Source organism: Arachis stenosperma, chromosome 3 (genome assembly GCF_014773155.1).
Source record: "Arachis stenosperma cultivar V10309 chromosome 3, arast.V10309.gnm1.PFL2, whole genome shotgun sequence".
In the NCBI taxonomy this organism is placed as follows: domain Eukaryota; kingdom Viridiplantae; phylum Streptophyta; class Magnoliopsida; order Fabales; family Fabaceae; genus Arachis; species Arachis stenosperma.
This window is the reverse complement of record NC_080379.1, coordinates 90,683,048-90,690,975: the sequence shown is the minus strand read 5'-3', so window position 1 is coordinate 90,690,975 and position 7,928 is coordinate 90,683,048. Positions and strand designations below refer to the sequence as shown.

Below are 7,928 nucleotides of genomic sequence, written 5' to 3'. Positions count from 1 at the left end.
AAGAGCTTGTTGATTTCTATCAATCTTGCTATTGGAGCAATGATCTGCTAAGGCTTGGCTGGCCATTGGCCATGTCTAGTGTTTTGGACCGAAGCTTTCTTTGAAAGCTTGGCTGGCTGTGAAGCCATGTCTAATTCCTGGACCGGAGTCTTAGACTAGCATTGCAATGATTCCTAGAATCCAAATTGAGAATTCTGAAACCTTTATTTTCTATTTCCATATAATTTTCGAAAAATCCAAAAAAAATTGCAAAATCATAAAAACCAAAAATATTTTATGCTTCTTGTTTGAGTCTAGTGTCTAATTTTAAGTTTGGTGTCTTGCATGCATTGCTTATTTGATCTTGGTTCTATTTTCAAGTCCATAGTACAGGGAACTGAAGATTCAGAACATGCAGCAGAGGAATTACACAGAAAAAGCTGGGCGTTCAAAACGCCCAGTGAAGAAGGACAGACTGGCGTTTAAACGCCAGCCAGGGTGCCTGGTTGGGCGTTTAACGCCCAAAAAGGTAGTGCATTGGGCGTTAAACGCCAGAATGTGCACCATTCTGGGCGTTTAACGCCAGGATGGCACTAGGGGGAGGATTTTGTTTTCAAATCAATTTTTTTCCAAGTTTTCAAAGTTTTTCAAAATCAAATCTTTTCCAAATCATATCTTTTCAATGAAATGTTTTCAAAATTAATTTCTTTCCTTTTTCAAAGATACTTGCTAACAATTAATGATTTGATTGAACATTTCAAGTATGTTGCCTTTTCTGTTGAGAAAGGTTTAATGTTTGAATCATATCTTTTCTTGTTAGGCAAGTCATTAATTTTTTTAAAAAAAAATCAAATCTTTTTTTTAAAATTGTTTTCAAATCATATCTTTTCAATCAAATCTTTTTAAAACCATAACTTTTTAATCATATCTTTTTAATCACATCTTTTTCAAAACAGTTTTTAATCATATCTTCTTGATTTCTACTTTCAAAATCTTTTTCAAAAATTACTTGATCTCTTTCTCACTCTTGATTTTCGAAAATCAAATTAAAGTTTTTCAAAATGTTTTTAAAATCTTTTTAATTAATTTTCGAAAAATCTCTTCCGCTCTTCTCACATCCTTCTCTTTATGGAATACCACTCCTCCTCAATGCACAATTCGAACTCTATCTGACTAAGTTCGAATTCTTCTCTTTCTTCCTTCTATTTTTCTTCTTCTCTGACACCTCAAGGAATCTCTATACTGTGACATAGAGGATTCCACATTTTCTTGTTCTTTTCTCTTTCATATGAGTAGGAACAAAGACAAAAGCATTCTTGTTGAAGCTGATCCTGAACCTGAAAGGACCTTGAAGCGAAAGCTAAGAGAAGCTAAGGCACTACTCTCTGTAGAGGACCTAACAGAAATCTTCAAAGAAGAAGACATGGCAGTCGAAAACAACAACAATGCAAACAATGCAAGGAAGGTGCTGGGTGACTTTACTGCACCTACTCCTGACTTCTATGGGAGAAGCATCTCTATCCCTGCCATTGGAGCAAACAACTTTGAGCTTAAGCCTCAATTAGTTTCTCTAATGCAACAGAATTGCAAGTTCCATGGACTTCCATTGGAAGATCCTCATCAGTTCTTAGCTGAATTCTTGCAAATCTGTGACACTGTCAAGACTAATGGGGTTGACCCTGAGGTCTACAGACTTATGCTATTCCCTTTTGCTGTAAGAGACAGAGCTAGGACATGGTTGGACTCACAACCTAAAGAAAGCCTGGACTCATGGGAAAAGCTAGTCAATGCCTTCTTGGCAAAGTTCTTTCCACCTCAAAAATTGAGTAAGCTTAGAGTGGAAGTCCAAACCTTCAGACAGAAGGATGGAGAATCCCTCTATGAAGCTTGGGAAAGATACAAACAATTGATCAGAAAGTGTCCATCTGATATGCTTTCTGAATGGAGCATCATAGGTATTTTCTATGATGGTCTGTCTGAACTGTCCAAGATGTCTTTGGATAGCTCTGCTGGAGGATCTCTTCATTTGAAGAAGACGCCTACAGAAGCTCAAGAACTAATTGAAATGGTTGCAAATAACCAATTCATGTATACTTCTGAAAGAAATCCTGTGAACAATGGGACAAATCAGAAGAAAGGAGTTCTTGAGATTGATACTCTGAATGCCATCCTGGCTCAGAACAAGATATTGACTCAACAAGTCAATTTGATTTCTCAAAGTCTGTCTGGAATGCAAAATGCTCCAAGCAGTACTAAGGATGCTTCATCTGAAGAAGAAGCTTATGATCCTGAGAACCTTTCAATAGAAGAGGTGAATTACCTAGGAGAACCCTATGGAAACACCTATAATTCTTCATGGAGAAATCACCCAAATTTCTCATGGAAGAATCAAGAGAGACCTCAACAAGGTTTCAACAACAATAATGGTGGAAGAAACAGGTTTAGCAATGGCAAGCCTTTTCCATCATCTTCTCAGCAATAGACAGAGAATTCTAAGCAGAACAACTCTGACTTAGCAACCATGGTCTCTGATCTAATCAAAACCACTCAAAGTTTCATGACTGAAACAAGGTCTTTCGTTAGAAATTTGGAGGCACAAGTGGGACAGCTGAGCAAGAAAGTTACTGAACTCCCTCCAAGTACTCTCCCAAGCAACACAGAAGAAAATCCAAAAGGAGAGTGCAAGGCCATCAACATGGCCGAATTTGGAGAGGAAGGAGAGGAAGTGAACGCCACTGAGAAAGACCTCAATGGGCGTGCACTGACCTCCACTGAGTTCCCCAATGAGGAACCATGGGAATCTGAGACTCAAAATGAGACCATAGAGATTCCATTGGACTTACTTCTGCCTTTCATAAGCTCTGATGAGTATTCTTCCTCTGAAAAGGATGAGTATGTCACTGAAGAGCAAGTTGCTAAATACCTTGGAGCAATCATGAAGCTAAATGACAAGTTATTTGGAAATGAGACTTGGGAGGATGAACCCCCTTTGCTCACCAAAGAACTGGATAACTTGTCTAGGCAGAAATTACCTCAAAAGAGACAAGACCCTGGGAAGTTTTCAATACCTTGTACCATAGGCACCATGACCTTCAAGAAGGCTTTGTGTGACTTAGGGTCAAGTGTAAACCTCATGCCTCTCTCTGTAATGGAGAAGCTAGGGATCTCTGAGGTACAAGCTGCAAGAATCTCACTAGAGATGGCAGACAATTCAAAGAAACAAGCTTATGGACTTGTAGAGGATGTTTTGGTAAAGATTGAAGACCATTACATTCCTACTGATTTCATAGTCCTAGAGACTGGGAAGTGCATGGATGAATCTATCATCCTTGGCAGACCCTTCCTAGCCACAGCAAAGGCTGTGATTGATGTTGATGGAGGTGAACTGATCATTCAAGTGAATGAAGAATCCTTTGTGTTTAAGGCTCAAGGATATCCCTTTGTCACCATGGAGAGGAAGCATGAAGAGCTTCTCTCAAATCAGAGTCAAACAGAGCCCCCAAAGTCAAACTCTAAGTTTGGTGTTGGGAGGCCACAACCAAACTCTAAGTTTGGTGTTGAACCCCCACATTCAAACTCTAAGTTTGGTGTTGGGAGGTTCCAACATTGCTCTGAGAAAATGTGAGGCTCCATGAGAGCCCTCTGTCAAGCTATTGACATTAAAGAAGCGCTTGTTGGGAGGCAACCCAATGTTATATTTTATCTATTTTCCTTTGTTATTTTATGTTTTTTGTAGGTTGATGATCATGAGAAGTCACAAGATCAATTGAAAAAGCAAAAACAGAATGAAAAATAGGAAGAAAAACAGCACACCCTGGAGGAAGAACCTACTGGCGTTTAAACGCCAGTAAGGCTAGCAGATGGGTATTTAACGCCCAGTCTGGCACCATTCTGGGCGTTTAACGCCAGAAAGGGGCACCAGACTGGCGTTAAACGCCAGAAAAGGGCAAGAACCTGGCGTTAAACGCCAGAAATGGGCACCAGCCCGGCGTTTAACGCCAGAATTGGCTCAAAACGTGTTTTTGCATGCCATTTGGTGCAGGGATGACTTTTCCTTGACACCTCAGGATCTGTGGGCATACAGAACAGCATTCAAGACCCCTATAGGGACCTCTCCATACCAGCTTGTGTATGGAAAGGCATGTCACTTGCCAGTGGAACTGGAACATAAGGCCTACTGGGCAACCAGATTCCTGAACCTTGATGTCAAGTTAGCTGGAGAAAAACGATTGCTTCAGTTAAATGAGCTAGAGGAATTTAGACTCAATGCTTTCGAGAATGCAAAATTATACAAAGAGAAAGCAAAAAGATGGCATGATAAGAAATTGTCATCCAGAGTCTTTGAGCCAGGGCAGAAAGTTCTGCTATTCAATTCTAGGCTCAAACTATTCTCCGGGAAATTAAAGTCCCGGTGGAGAGGTCCATATGTGATTACAAGTGTATCACCATATGGATACGTTGAGCTTCAAGATAATGACTCTAACAAAAAGTTCATTGTTAATGGACAGAGAGTTAAACAATATCTTGAAGGCAATTTTGAGCAAGAATGCTCAAAACTGAGACTTGATTAAAGCTCAGTAATAGTCCAGCTAATGACATTAAAGAAGCGCTTGCTGGGAGGCAACCCAGCCATTCACAAAATTTAATTTTATTTGTTTTTGTTAATTAATCTCTTTTCACAGGTATATGTCAAAGTATCTTCAAGGTAAAATAGCAATTGCTTGAATTCACAGAGTTACAGGGGAATTTTGGAGCTCACTGGCGTGAAAAAGGCCAGTAAGAAACGTTTTGGGCGTTGAACGCCCAAAAGAAGCATCCACTGGGCGTTCAACGCCAGTAAGGATAGCCATTTGGGCGTTAAGTGCCAGAAAGGAGCATCTTCTAGGTGTTGAACGCCAGAAAGAAGCTCCTTCTGGGCGTTTAATTGCCAGAATTTCAGTATCCTGGGCGTTTAGAAAAACGCCCAGTAACAAAGGACTTCCTGGCGTTCAACGCCAGAAAGAAGCAACAGCTGGGCGTTGAACGCCCAAAACATGCAGTAGTTGGGCGTTTAACGCCAGAATGGTGGGGAGGAGGTAAAATTCGTTTTTTTTTTCACAAATTTTCTAATTTTTATGTTTCAATTCATGATTTCTTGCATAAACATGTTTCAAAATATCATCCTTCAATTCCAAAATTTTTAATCCTAATTTCTAAAAACCCTAATTTCTAAAATCCCTTTTTTCAAAAATATCAAATGTAGCTTCATACATAAACATAAACCTTTTTCCAATCCAATCCAACTCTTTTTCCAATTTCTTTTCAAACTTAATTATCTTTTAAAATCTTTTTCAAATTATAAATTTCAAATTTATTCATATCTTTTTAAATTATATCCTTTTCTTGTCATATTTATCTTTTATAAATCATATCTTTTATCTTGTATCTCTTTCTTATTTTCGAAAACCTACCCCCCTCCCTTTATATCCTCTTTCGTCGCCCGTCTCATCATCCACCATTCCAAACTTGCTCTCCTCCTATCCCTCTTCTCTCTTTTCTTTTGCTTAAGGACAAGCAAACCTCTAAGTTTGGTGTGCTTATCCGTGATCACAAAAACATACTCACTTTGATCATGGCCCCTAAAGGAAAACATCCCAACCCAAGAGGCAAGAAAGAATATTCCAAAGCCACTTTGGAATCAAGGGAAGTTCTTAACTAAAGAACATTCAGACCATTACTACAAAATAATGAGTTTAAGATCAGTGATCTCGGAAGTCAAGTTCGATCTGAAAGAAGATGAATATCCGGTGATCCAAGAACAAATTCGAAACAAGAACTGGGAAATCCTAGCTAATTCTGAAACGAAAGTGGGAAGGAACATGGTTTAGGAGTTCTATGCTAATCTATGGCAAACAAACAGGCAAAGAATAATTGGAGCTGCCCTCTATGACCATCGGACCTTAGTCAGAGGAAAGATTGTTCATACTCATCCTGACAAAATCAGGGATATCTTTAAGCTTCCTCAACTGAAAGATGACCCGGACTCCTTTAATAGGAGAATGATGAGGGTAAATAAAGGCTTGGACAAGATTCTAGAGGATATATGCATCCTTGAAGCCAGGTAGACCACCAGCACAACTGGCATCCCAAATCAACTCAAAAGAGAAGATCTCAAACCAGCAGCCAGAGGCTGGCTGGATTTTATTGGGCGTTCTATATTGCCCACCAGCAACCGTTCTGAAGTTACTATTAAAAGAGCAGTGATGATTCACTGCATCATGTTGGGAAAAGAAGTAGAAGTCCATCAACTGATCTTGTGTGAACTATACAAAATAGCAAACAGGAATTCCAAGGATGCCAGATTGGCCTATCCAAGCTTAATTTCTATGCTCTGCAAAGATGCCGGAGTGAAGATGGGAATAACAGAGTATATCTCAGTTGAGAGGCCAATCACTAGAATATCAATGGATAGACAACAGCTGCAGGATGATCCAATCAAGAGGAGAGCACAGGAAGTCCTCCAAGAACTTCCTCAATTCGAATATTGGGAATACCTTGAGGCATCTATTTCCATATTGCAAGAAGCTATGAACCAAATAAAGGAATAACAGAACAATCAAAGTAGCATGCTTTGCAAACTGCTTAAGGAACAAGAAGAGCAAGGGCGTGATTTAAGGGAGCTAAAGCGCCAGAAATTAATCCTTGAAGGACCAAGCACCCCACAGATCAGAGGAACATCTACTTCTCAAAACACAGGTTGTTGAGTTCTAATTTTAGCTTTAACTCTGTGATAGTGTTATTATAGAAATTTACCTTAGGAGATATATAGAGTAGTAGTAGTAGTTAGCATATCTATTCTGGTTTTATTCCCAATTAAAGTTATAATTTATTTTTCTCATCATCATCAGACATGAATAAAATAGTAGATTTTTAGAATAAAGAAGTAATTTATATTTTTTGAGTTCTTAATAATAAAAATTATAATTAATTATATGTGGTGGCAATACTTTTTGTTCTCTGAATGAATGCTTGAACAGTGCATATTTTATCCTGAATTTTACGAATATTGGCTCCTGAAAGAATGAGAAACACGAAAAATATTATTGATGATCTGAAAAATCATGAATTTGATTCCTGAAGCAAGAAAAAGCAGTGAAAAAAATTACAAGGAATCATTGGATTAAGAAAAGGATCCAAGGCTTTGAGCATCAGTGGATAGGAGGGCCCAAGGAAATAGTTCCAAGCCTAAGCGGCTAAATCAAGCTGTCCCTAACCATATGCTTGTGGCATGCAGGTCCAAGTGAAAAACTTGAGACTGTGTGGTTAAAGTCGTGATCCAAAGCAAAAAGAGTGTGCTTAAGAGCTCTGGATACCTCTAACTGGGGACTATAGCAAAGATGAGTCACAATCTAAAAAAGGTTCACCCAGTCATGTGTCTGTGGCATTTATGTATCCGGTGGTAATACTGGAAAACAAAGTGCTTAGGACCATGGCCAAGACTCATAAAGTAACTGTGTTCAAGAATTAACATACTACACTAGGAGAATCAATAATACTATCTGAATTCTGAGTTCCTATAGATGCCAATCATTCTGAATTTCAAGGGATAAAGGGAGATGCCAAAACTGTTCAGAAACAAAAAGCTACAAGCTCCGCTCATCTAATAAGATTCTGAGCTCCACTTAAAAACTCTGAAATATTATTACTTCTTAATTTCTTTTCATCCTACTTTATTTATCTAGTTGCTTGAGGACAAGCAACAGTTTAAGTTTGGTGTTGTGATGAGCGGATATTTTATACGCTTTTTGGGGGTAATTTCATGTAGATTTTAGTATGTTTTAATTAGTTTTTAGTAGAATATTATTAGTTTTTAGACAAAAATCATATTTTTGGACTTTACTATGAGTTTGTGCGTTTTTCTGTGATTTCAGGTATTTTCTGGCTGAAATTGAGGGAGCTGAGCAAAAATC

General features: G+C 38.5%; 1 non-coding gene across 1 annotated transcript; it reads right to left on the bottom strand.

Annotated features, from left to right (window-relative positions):
• Window positions 1–1,807: 1,807 nt before the first annotated feature.
• On the bottom strand, window positions 1,808–1,915 carry LOC130970961 (small nucleolar RNA R71). The gene has a single exon (XR_009082203.1). It is a non-coding gene; the product is annotated as a small nucleolar RNA R71 (small nucleolar RNA).
• Window positions 1,916–7,928: the final 6,013 nt, after the last annotated feature.